This window comes from Ranitomeya variabilis, chromosome 3, assembly GCF_051348905.1.
Source record: "Ranitomeya variabilis isolate aRanVar5 chromosome 3, aRanVar5.hap1, whole genome shotgun sequence".
NCBI classification, from domain to species: Eukaryota; Metazoa; Chordata; class Amphibia; order Anura; family Dendrobatidae; genus Ranitomeya; species Ranitomeya variabilis.
The window spans coordinates 482,959,531-482,972,568 of NC_135234.1; the positions used below are offsets into that span (position 1 = coordinate 482,959,531).

At 43.8% G+C, this 13,038-nt stretch overlaps 1 long non-coding RNA gene across 2 annotated transcripts in view; it reads left to right on the plus strand.

Moving 5' to 3' along the window:
- The first annotated feature begins 739 nt into the window (after positions 1-739).
- LOC143818327 (uncharacterized) overlaps positions 740-13,038 on the plus strand; it is a 157,793-nt gene continuing 145,494 nt past the window's right edge. Inside the window, exons 1-2 of one of the 2 annotated variants that reach the window (XR_013224466.1) lie at positions 740-844; positions 9,169-9,251. This is a non-coding gene — a long non-coding RNA (uncharacterized LOC143818327). The remainder of the gene's footprint in view (positions 845-9,168; positions 9,252-13,038) is intronic. The other variant, XR_013224467.1, reaches the window with a different exon arrangement.

The window sequence follows — 13,038 nt, forward strand, 5'->3', positions numbered from 1 at the left end:
GACCACCGATCAACTTGCATGTAGCCGATGAGTTGTCATTTAATGCTCATGGATGGTATGTCTTAATTAGCCCTTAGGATTAATTGTAAGGTAGAACATATAATAACCCATTTATTAGAACTACTATTGAAGATGCCTTACGTGCAATTGATTTTTATTGTAAAGCATATAGAATTCCATCTAAAACCTAAGCTGCATTACCTAAAAGCCTCTTGTGATTTTCTCTTTTTAATAATGAAGTGGTTATAAAAGTATTTTCCTATAAGCAAAGAAAGAAATTTCTTGTAAAGTGCTTCATTTAAAGAGCCTTCTAAGACTACACTGGTACTACATAAGATCAATACAATCAATGTTTTATACTCAGCTAAAATTCTAGATTTACAAAATAAGCAAAAGGTGTATTTACTTTTTGAAATTTAGAGCAAATGTGAGCCCATGAGGACAACCCTGCCCATATGTCCTGTTGGCATGTATAATTGTGATTATGTCATGGTGCTCTGAGTCGGTGGTGAACTCAGGCTCGGACTGGCTCATAGGAGAACAGGGTAATCCCCCCGATGGGCCCCTATGCAGATCTGGGCCTCCAACCCCACTGCATGGGCAGTACTTGGCATAATTCACTTGATTCACTCTGTACAGAGAAAATCAGCATCTCATCATTCATTAACCAAAACCCAGTTTATTATTATGTAAAGATACAGGGTCAGGGAGTTTTCCTGAAGCTCCATTGCCAATTATACAGAATAGCAGCGCAGCTTCAGGGGAGATCCGGTTGCATGTACGTGCCACAAGTACAATTGGAGCCTCATGGATTAGAGCAGAGTGCCGGGGGAATGGGAACGGAGTGAGTATGTGTTAATATTTTTAATTAATATGTGCTTGAGATGTGTGCCTATATATATATGGGCTATGTGAAGGCTTGAACTATATATAGTTTGCTATGTGGTGGGTTCATACTGTGTACAGGGAATTATGTGAGAGCTCATACTGTATATAAGGGGCTATGTGGAGCTCATGCTATATAAAGGATGCTATATGGGGCTTATACTGTATATAGGAGGCTCTGTGCAGACTCATATTGTATATAGGAGGCTATATGGGGGCTCATACTGTATATAGGCAGCTACGTGCGAGCTCATACTGTATCTAGGTAGCTATGTGAGAGCTCATACTGTAAGGGTTCATTCTGTATGTAGAGGGCTGTGTGAGGACTCATAGTGTATGAAGAGAACCTGTTCCTTCATACCTGTTCCTTCCTGCTTGTATCTGTACCTGCACCTCCTGTGTGAACAGGTCCCTACCTGTTCTTTCATACACCACACCAACCTGCCCTGTGTGTCAGCCGTGCCTGCCTGCCCTGTGTCTCAGCCGTGCCTGCCTGCCCTGTGTCTCAGCCGTGCCTGCCTGCCCTGTGTCTCAGCCATGCCTGACTGCCCTGTGTCTCTGCCGTTCCTGCCAGCCCTGTGTCTCTGCCATTCCTGCCAGCCCTGTGTCTCTGCCATTCCTGCCAGTCCTGTGTCTCTGCCAGCCCTGTGTCTCAGCTGTGCCAGCCTACTCATCTGAGTTTCATCCGTGCTCATCTGCTAGTCCTGCCTGATGCCTGCAGCTGTCCTAGTGTTCCTGTTCTCCAAGTGGGATCAGCAGCCACAGCCAGACACCACCTTGGAGTAACACCTGGCAGCTGCCTGCTGCACAAGTCTGACCTCACCATCAGGGGCTCCAGAGAAGACCAAGGCAGCTGTCATAGTCACGCCCCTTCCAGGGTAGTCTGGTTTGTGGCACAGTGGGGCCACAAACCCCCTGACTCACGCTCACCAGTCAGGGTGTGAGCATGACAGTTTGCACAGGCCATAGCCTCCACTGTATCCCATGTCCTACCGGTAGCAGAGCATGATGAACTTTCTCTCTACCCATATGAGCAACCTGAAAAATTTGTTCTACCAAGGGTGGTTCAGATTGTGGAGACTTCTGACCCAATCATAGTCTCAAACGCTCTCTTCAAGCAACTTCAGGCCTATGAGGAGGAGGAGCACGACCCAGCAGACCCACCTAGGTTCTATGGGATTCCAGAAGAATGCCAAAGCTTCCAGGGACAGTGCTTGCGCTACATCCTGCAGAATGCAGCTTGTTTCCCCTCTGACTGGCTTAAGGTGGGTTACATTATGTCCTATCTAGCAGGAGATGCTTCATTATGGATTTGTCCCCTCTGGGAAGCAGGGGATCCTAGAATCATGAGTCTTCTTGGGGCCTTCCTGGTAGCCTTTCGTAGAGTCTTTGACATACCTCATACTGCTGCTCCTGTAAAGTCTTCCCCATTTATATCCGAGAGGTACTCCAGATGGGCGAAACCCGTGAAGAAACCTCTGTGTCAAACCTCAATCGTCTGTGACCCTCCAGTTCCTCTACTCGTTAAAGCAGCTACCCGAGTGAAGCCTAGGAAATTTGATGAGAGTGGGCTGGCAAAGCAGCAGCCTGAAATCAGCTGTAAGAAGGGCATACGGTGTTGCTGCAGTTGTGAGGAACACCTGGATGGTCTCTGTCCATGGATCTAAAGCTCCAAAACCTTGGGTCAGTAGGAGAGACTGCCATTGGTAAGAATAACTCCCTTCCATTAAAGTCTCTGTCTGTTCCGGTGCCTTGTGGGAGCTTTGGCCCTGCAGATGTATTCAAGCTGCTAACCAGATGGAGTCTAAGTGTGGCTCCTGTTCCACTGCTCCAGAATCCTGTGAAGGTGTTTGGTGATTGCCGATCCCTACTTATGAACAGTCTAGTGTTGAAGGGACAACTACAGCTCCAAATTGGTTCATTAAATTTGAAGAAATGTTTTCCACTTGTTGATCAGTCTGCCCGTCGATCGTTCTGAGTCGGGTACTCTGCTGCCCGTTCCGGTCCGAAGACCCAGCGTGATTCTGCATTTGGAACTATCAAGTCTCCGGAGGTTTCTTGTTCCTAAACTGCAAGGTCTACAGTGTTGACATCCTCTTCTCCTAATCAGCTGGCTATTGAGTCACGGTGTGCTGACATTACTGAAGTAATGGAAGCAGTGGTACCCTCTCCGCACACCTCCAGTGACAATACCAGTGACCAGTTCCCAGGAACATCTCTGTCGCTTAAAAGTTTTTCTCTGAATTATGGGCAGAAGATGCTTTCTGTAAAGATGCCTTCAGACTCCATGTGGCAGGTGGATGAAGAAGTTGAAGCAAAGGCTCTTGTATCTCTGTTTTTCTCTGATCCAGAGGAAAAGGTGGTCCAGTTTTTTCAGGGTACCAGGCTGAAGATGCTTCCTAAATGTATGCCTTCTGCTTCCAAGTGGCTACTTGGTGAAAATACCAAGACAGAGACTTACTCACCCTCTTAACCGGAAGAGGCGGTCTAGTTTTTTCAGGGTACCAGGCTGAAGATGCATCCTGTATGTATGCCTCCAGCTTCCATCTGGCTATTGGGTGAAGACCCCAAGACAGAAGTGTGCTCATCTCTGCTTTCCACCATTCTAAAGGAAACTGATCTTGCTGGATTCAAAGAGACTTGGCAACCTGAGATCCCTAATGTCACACCTACCTCATCTTACCTGAGGAATGTTGTGATAGCTCTGACTATGTGTGCTCCTATCCTTCTTCTACAAGTTATTGTGGTGGGCTTGAAGAACAGGGCCGTAAAGGGGGGTACTGTAACAACTCTGCTGGCATCACAGCATGGCCTCTCGTCTCTCACACACCATCTTACCCACTGCTCCAGGTCATGTTGTGGTCTCTGTCTGCTGCCGGCTCCATGCTCTGTGTCTCTTGCTTTCTGCCTGCTCTCTGCATGCTTCCTGGCTGTGTGCATAGGGGGAGGCGCCAGAACTCTCTGGTTCTTATAGAATCAGGGCGCAATTGTCTAATGTGTTCCTGACCAATTACGAAGAGGCCTCCAGTATTTAGGGCAGCTCCACTCTGTGGACTGGGCCTGTGTAATGTCTAAACTCAGATAGTGTCTAGCTTCTGAGCTGCCAGGCCTTGCTCTGTGTTACTCCTTCTCTAGAGGCTTTTTGCCTTGCCTTGATCTTGTTTGTCTGCCCTCCAGGAGGCTGTATATCCTGGTCTCACTGTCTGTGTCCTTGCTTCACCTTGTTTTGGTCTGTTCACCCTCCAGGAGGCAGAATATCCTGGTCCCTGTGTCTTTGTTCTTGTACCTTGTCTTGTTCCATTACATTGTTTGAACTTTGTCCTACCTCTGTCTCCCTGTCTGTTGCTTCTTCCCTGCTGTGTCTTTCCTTGTGTCCCCTCTGTTTGATTATGCTATGCACTCTTGCGGCTCTGCCTGCTCTGTACCCTTGTGACTTTGCCTGTGCTCTGCTCTCTTGCAGCTTTACCTCTGCTCCGAACTCCTGCGGTTCTGCTCTATTCTATTCTGCTCCACTCCTGCTGCTGCAGAACTCTCTTTCTGCAGCTCCTCTCTGCATTCCTTGCGGTTCCGCTCTGCTTAGCTTCTGTTGCTGCTCTATATCTTGCTGCTCTACCACTCCTATCCACAGCCTTGTGGTTCTTTTCCTGTGTGAACAGGTCCCAACCTGTTCCTTCATACTTCTTCCTTCCTGCTTGTTTCCGTACCTGCATCTCCTGTGTGAACAGGTCCCAACCTGTTCCTTCATACTTCTTTCCTTCCTGCTTGTTTCCGTACCTGCATCTCCTGTGTGAACAGGTTTCAACCTGTTCCTTCATACCTGTTCCTTCCTGCTTGTATCCTTACCTGCACCTCCTGTGTGAACAGGTCCCTTCCTGTTCCTTCATACAACACACCAACCTGCCCTGTGTCTCAGCCATGCCTGCCCTGTGTCTCAGCCATGCCTGCCTGCCCTGTGTCTCAGCCGTGCCTGCCTGCCCTATGTCTCTGTCGTTCCTGCCAGCCCTGTGTCTCTGCCATTCCTGCCAGCCTTGTGTCTCTGCCGTTCCTGCCAGCCCTGTGTCTCAGCCGTACCAGCCTACTCATCTGAGTTTCATCCGTGTTCATCTAGTGTTCCTGTTCTTCAAGTGGGATCAGCAGCCACAGCCAGACACCACCCTGGAGTAGCACCTGGCAGCTGCCTGCCGCACAAGTCAAACCTCACCATCAGGGGCTCCAGAGAAGACCAAGGCAGCTGTCATAGTTACACTCCTTCCAGAGTAGTCTGGTTTGTGGCACAATGGGGCCACAAACCCCCTGCCTCACGCCCACCAGTCAGGGCGTGAGCGTGACACACGGTCTCATGTGGCTCCTCAGAAAAATGTATCTCCTACCCCTGCTCTATTTTGCACAGCGCTATGTTATGTATAGTGCTGTAAAAATTTGCTCTATCATTTTTCAACTACAGATGTGCACCAGAGCAGCTGTGTATTACTCATATGACCTGTCACATGATCTATCAAAGGGGTTACATCGGGTACACGAGGGGCCCATGCCTTCTAAACTGTTTGAGGCACTGGCCACTCTTAATCCGCCCCTGGTTGGAAACATGGAAGGAGAATGACCAGGCACTGCATCAACACCTACAGAGCATTTGTAGGGAAATTTGTATCCACTCCTGGGCCGAGGGTCACAATGTATCCGCTATAATAATGGAACAAGGGGTCAAAATAATTTTGGGGAAGGGCTCTAGAAGGAGAATGCATTGACTTGCTGTGTGGTTCCAGAAATAGTGGCGTATGAGTGTTAACCTAGAATTTTACCGTAATACCTCTTGGCAGAAGTGTCAGTTGATACCACAGAGCTCCTTATTAAAACATTTTGCTGAAAATAAAACAAATTATTTTTTTTGACAATTTGTGCTATAATTGTTTCATATTTGTCATATTTACATTTCATTATCAAATAATATTCTAAAAAAAGCCTTATAAAATATCTTGCTTTAAAAAGTGTGGCGTAGCATGTTGAGACAGAAGAGATCATAAAGAAAGGTAAAATATCGAAAGAAAGCAACATGTTGAAACAGTGAAGAGCGGCTCACTGTTTACATTCCTTTCAATCCACTCACTTCGAGAGTATTTGACCCCTGGTACTGACTTTACCGATCTGCAATGTAAACCAGATGTAGTTCTATGCATGTTTCTTCATATGACACCATTCTACTGAATATGCATGCAACTTCTGAAATGACTTGTAATAGGGAGAAAATCAACACCGTAATGTTAACACATGACCATCAGAAATATTCAGGGACTAGCAATAAAAATGGGTAGCACAACGTGGTGCTGGTACTTAAAATCAAACATGGAAGGAAACAAATGTTTCCATTGCTTTTACATCATTCTTATAATACTCAGTATTTTTTAGACGTTACTGGAGTCATGTTTTGGACCCTAAGAGGTAAAATTTCTCTTTGTGGAGAGTGACAAGCCAGGCCTGGCATGTTAGACTGAGTCATATTTAGAATATAACCCATATACCCATCTAGCTAATGCTCAATAGTCCCATGGGCATGTCCCTACACATTCCTTACCAACTGTTGTCAAATGCAGATTCTATTATGGAGCAATGAAGGACAATAAGGAAACAGGAATACAAATCATACAGGGAAAAACTTGCCCAAATCTTGTGTCAATAGGCATGCAAATAGCATGACAAGATAGAAAGAGAGAAAATGCCAGACACTAATACAATGTAAGTAAATCCTGTATTAAATTATTAATGGGTTAAAAAATTTTAAAAAGGGGGAACAGAGATAGAGCTGATAGGGTAAAACATGGAGAAAATGGCTATTATACATATGACATGCTCTGAAAATCACGCGGACTAGTTATACTAAGTTTATATAATACTAGCTGAAGAGCCCGGCGTTGCCCGGGCATAGTAACTAACTGCCGTCCCGCATTCTCCCTCAGCAGCCCCCTGCTCTCCATCCACAGTCCCTGTCTCCATTGGCCATCCCGCTCTTTCCCTCAGCAGCCCTGCTTTCGCTCCACAGCCCCGCTGTCTCCCTCCGCAGCCCAGCTCTCCATCCACCGTCACGCTCTCTCCCTCTGCAGCCCCCTGCTCTCCACTGGACATCCTGCTCTCTCCCTCCGCAGCCCCACTCTCCACTTGCCGTTCTTCTCTCCACTCGCTGTCCCACTCTCTCCCTTCGCAACCCCAGTCTCCACTGGCCACACTGCTCTCTCCCTCAGCAGCCCAGTTCTCCACCTGCATCCTGCTCTCTCCCTTAACAGTCCTGCTCTCCACTCTCAGCCCCGCTCTCCACCCGCCATCACGCTCTCTCCTTCCACAGCCCTGATCTCCATGTGCCGTCTATCCCTCCGCAGCTCCGCTCTCCATCCATGTCCCGCTCTCCCTTCACAGCCCCGCTCTCTCCCTCCCTGCTCTCCATGTGCCATCCTGCTCTATCCCTCAAGCAGCCCCGTTCTCCATCCGTGCGTCGCTCTCTCCCTCGCAGCTCCGCTCTCCACCCGCGTCCCACACTTTCCTTCTACAACCACGTTCTCCATCTGACAGTGGGTGGGGCTATGTAGAGTGGGCGTGGCTTGATACATACACACTCAGCTTTATATATAGATATCCCAGATACTGAGTACATGTGTCATCTCTAATATACTTTTTTTCCTTAAAAGACAAGTGCTCTGTTGCTGAGTCTCTCTATTAAACTTTTCCTATACAGGCATAGCATCTCTTGAGTTGATCACTTGTTGACGTCTATGATTTCTATATGTTACATGTTGCTTTACTATGGCCATGTACATTAGATAAATATGGGACAACATTAAGACAACAACTTCATACCACTTCTACTGATAACTCTCCAAGCTATAAAATTTATGCTAGCAGCAGCACCTGCAAGGCTATTCTTTCAGTCAATGTGACAAATACCATGCTGAAGCCCAATAGACCCCAAGTTAGAGTGTTCTACGGGTCCTAGAGCTATCTAGCATTCAATGGACTGGCCTTGGAGATCTAGCGTTTGTATAAATTGGAACCACAATGTAATGAGAAATTTAGACAAATGCATAAAACAGTTGCATTCTAGAGTAAAAATAAGAAACAAGTTGACTGTTTCTAATCGATATACACTATACAAAATCACAATATCGCACAATAAAAGGACATTTTACAACAGTGTTGTCAGTATCAATAATGCACATGAACCTATGACAATCCATTATCAGTATTACTGCTCCAAACAATAGTGTTTAGTTCATCAACATAATGTAGGAATTTATAAACAATATAATGAATATAATATACTAGATGGAGGCCCGATGCTATCGCAGTGGGAGGGCGGTAATGTCACGATGGGGGCAGGCTTTGCAGAGTTGAGAATCTCTTCCTTGTAAAATTTTATCACTATGACATAACAACTTTCCTTGAAGTGGTGTATTAATAACTTTCACTTTGACATGGGAGCGTTGCTTCACTCTGGAGAAAGCAACGTATAGCTGTCCAGGTCCAAAGGCTGTTTCAGGTAAAGAAACACCCACTTGATTGAGGGTCTGTCCTTGGGATTTGTTAATAGTCATTGCGAATGCAGGTTTTACTGGAAACTGTTGTCTTCTTAATTTAAAGGGTAACCCAAAGTCTGCTTCAGCTGATCCAGTAATCACTTTAGCCTGTATGATGTTGCGGTGTAAGGCACTGACAATCAGCCGAGTTCCATTGCAGAGACTTTTGTTGATATTGAGGTTTCGCAGTAGCATGACAATGGTGTCAATTTTAACTTGGAGCCGATGTGATGTCATTGCCGAAGGCGTCAGAGAATTTAAAAATTCCACTGGGTACTGTTCATGTTCATCATCGTCATCAGCATCCACAGAATCGTCGCTTGTATATACAACGTACTCGCCACTCATTCTATCTATTATTTGAGAGTTGAGAAGGTGTACATCCTCATTTTTTGGACAGAGTATTGCATATGATGCTGCAGTGTTAACACTGATTTTGTCATTGGTGTCATCTTGTGAGCTTCGTATTGCTGTTAAGATTGCAGATTTCTGTTTGCATTCTGTTTGCAGCGCTGTTGTTGCCTAATGGCATCCTGTGATAATCTAATGACTTTTGCATCAGGGGACTCATGTGCTTGACGCCTACGCTTTCATATATTGTTTTTGTCCCAGCGATGCTGTTGCTCTTCAAGAGTCCTATTTGCTCGTTGTTGTCTTCGACGTTGTGCCTTTGCTGCTTTCCTTTCATTGTCATTGGTGTACTTTTTCTTTTGGGGTGTCCCAGTATGGTGGTCAGTGAACTTCCGCCGCTTGGAATTCTGGGATCCGGACACATCTGGACGGAACAGGATGTGAAGACATTACAAGGTAAGTATATATTAAGATAGTATAGATAGATAAGTTAGATAGATTTTTCTCAAATTCTGATATGTGTTCCATGTTCTGTTGTGAGTAAAATATGGTTATAAGAGATTTCCAAATCATTATATCTGTGTTTTATTTATATTTATAAAAAAGATCAACTTTTTTGGAATTGGGGTTGTAGATGATATACGCTCCTTAAAATTGAAATTGTAGCACCAAGAAGGAAAAGTAATGGAATTATGGAAATCACAGGATCTATAAACATATTGATCCATATTGTGCTGCAAGTGAACTTGGATGTTATAAACCAAGCTTAAGGCGTCAGTGTCTACTCAAACCATAATAAGGCATTGGCACAACATTTGACTACGACCCAGACACCTATCTACAGATGTTCCATTGACTTCATGCCACTGCTCTCAAATGCTATCATCTTGCAGAGGAAGACAATGGATGCAGGAATAGAGATTTATACTCTTCAGCAATGAGTCCCATTTTTGTCTAGGATGCAATGATAAACATAAACTGATCTGGAGACCATGTGGGTGACACTGACAACATAAGAGGCCTTCACAAAGGAATATTACAGCAGTCCTAGTCCTGGGATTATGGTGTGTTGTGGCATAAGGTACAGAAGCTGAAATCCTCTAATCTTCATTTCCGGCACACTAGGAGTTCAGTATTACATTGATTTGGCCATGGAACCAGTGGTATGGTCATGTCTTCAAAGGGTCCCAGAAGTCATTTTTCAAAACGACAATGCCAGAATGCATATTACTAATGTTACTATGAGCAGACTGCTTGTCTCAACATGCTGTCATAGGCTGCAGCATTTCTGGATTTGTCTTCCATTAACCACATCTGAAATATTATTTCTTGCAATATCAAAGGGAACTGCCTGCAGCGGATCTTGATGAATTGTGTACCTTAGGCAACCATAATTAGCAAATTAATAGTATGCGAGGCATCTAATCCATGTATTTTTGCACTTGGCTCTCATACTTATTGATTAATAAATTAAGATGTTTAAAAAAATTAATTTCCATTTTCTCATCATTTGCATATCCTTAACATATCTATCAATGCTGCGAATTCCACAATTCTGCAACTTTTCTTTTTTTGCAATTTCAATCTTGAGGAGTGTAGATATATAAAACCTTCCTACTCTTTTTCTGAACACCTTGTCATAATGAAGTCACTAGAAACCACAAAAGGAAACTACACTCAATCGATGTCAGCATTATGCATTGTCAAGTCAGAGTGTGTGCTATAACCTAACCAAAAAGACATCAGTAGTGCAAAGATACTGCCTCAATAATACAGCATAATACTGCTATATATGATGTTAATGCAGTTCCCTAAGTAATTTTCTAGTATTTTTTTTTTAACTTTCCAGTGTTGTATCATTTTATTACCTGCATCATTTGAAGAGAAAAAAATACATGGATGACCAATGACCATATGACCTACAGAAGGCGTGATTTTCAGTTTTAGCCATGTGGTTGTGCTGTTTTAAGAGTCAATCCAGATGAGATTCACTGTCTCAGTTGAACATATGTGGTTAACCTTCCTATAGTGTGTATATATATTCAACTTCTTTTATTGGCTCTCAACTTTACCTAAGGTTGCCTTCACACAACCGCAATATAGTTCCATGTGGGAGCTATATGTTTAGAGGCAAAATATGCAACAGGCAAACCCTTATGTAGAAACTTTTAGGACTTTACTTTGTACACATGTAGACATCCAATTAAATCATATTATAATCATATAATCTTTCAGACATAATATTTTTGGGGTTATTTTTTATTATTATTATTATTATTATTATATTTTTATGAATGGACCCATTATAATCAATTTGCCTTTTCACATGTATTTTTCATTTTTATAGACCAGTTGTCCATTCAAAACAAAAAAAGAGACATGTCCTACTTTGATCCATGTTGCAGATCCAACTAGCCAATCCAACTCAATTGTCCCATGAAATAAAAATGATGGAACACGAATGTGATCGGTGTGCTTTCTGCATTTTACTGTGCAATAAGTAGAATTGATTGCTAAAACTAACACACAGACCAAAAAATAGGTCTAGTACACACTGAAAAATTACAGACCATTTTTCACATATGAGAGTATAATATGATTTGTATAACTGGCCTAATAGAGGGGAGTTATAGAGTTGTTGGGAAGAACAATCCCTTCTATGAAAAGACCAAGTACTTAAGAGAAATAGCGCAAATGTCTAGGTGGACAAATTTGTATATTTGGTTCAGAAATACAAATTTAATACAATATCATTATATGCAAGCAAAGCCCTTCACAGACTGCAGTATGCATTACAATTAATGGGTGGCCACTCGTAGACACATATAGCATAGACATCTCGTGACAGAGTATACAAAAATCATGTGTGTTTTTTTTAAATCTCATCATCTTGCACCACCCATGTTGAGCCAGGAAGAACGGTAATTCTTTCTAAAAAAAATTTCTCGTTACGACATTTAGCGATTGGGTTAATAATTTTTTTACATTGATAGATTGGGCGATTCTGAACTTCGCAATACCACATATACACTCACCGGCCACTTTATTAGGTACACCATGCTAGTAACGGGTTGGACCCCCTTTTGCCTTCAGAACTGCCTCAATTCTTCGTGGCATAGATTCAACAAGGTGCTGGAAGCATTCCTCAGAGATTTTGGTCCATATTGACATGATGGCATCACACAGTTGCCGCAGATTTGTCGGCTGCACATCCCAAAGATGCTCCATACAAGGCAGGATGGATCCATGCTTTCATGTTGTTTACGCCAAATTCTGACCCTACCATCCGAATGTCGCAGCAGAAATCGAGACTCATCAGACCAAGCAACGTTTTTCCAATCTTCTACTGTCCAATTTCGATGAGCTTGTACAAATTGTAGCCTCAGTTTCCTGTTCTTAGCTGAAAGGAGTGGTACCCGGTGTGGTCTTCTGCTGCTGTAGCCCATCTGCCTCAAAGTTCGACGCACTGTGCGTTCAGAGATGCTCTTAGGCCTACCTTGGTTGTAACGGGTGGCGATTTGAGTCACTGTTGCCTTTCTATCAGCTCGAACCAGTCTGCCCATTCTCCTCTGACCTCTGGCATCAACAAGGCATTTCCGCCCACAGAACTGCCGCTCACTGGATTTTTTTTCTTTTTCGGACCATTCTCTGTAAACCCTAGAGATGGTTGTGCGTGAAAATCCCAGTAGATCAGCAGTTTCTGAAATACTCAGACCAGCCCTTCTGGCACCAACAACCATGCCACGTTCAAAGGCACTCAAATCACCTTTCTTCCCCATACTGATGCTCGGTTTGAACTGCAGGAGATTGTCTTGACCATGTCTACATGCCTAAATGCACTGAGTTGCCGCCATGTGATTGGCTGATTAGAAATTAAGTGTTAACAAGAAGTTGGACAGGTGTACCTAATAAAGTGGCCGGTGAGTGTATGTATATTTCATTTTTTAAGTTGTTTTATTTTGAATAGGGTGAAAAGGGGATTATTTGAGCTTTTATATATTGTGGTAGATCGGCTCATTTAGCTGCACACGGAGGTAGACACGCATACACTGCAGCGTTAAGAACTTCCTTTGGTTTATTGTAGACAGCATAAACCAAGGTGTAGTAAAGAAAATACAGCCCTTTGGGCAAAACAGGAAAACAAAACAATATGGTGGCAGAACAAACACAGTCCTTCTGTGAGCGGGATTCCTCCTGCTCATGGCTGGCAGAACACACATTGATCAGCTTCATAAGTCCATGC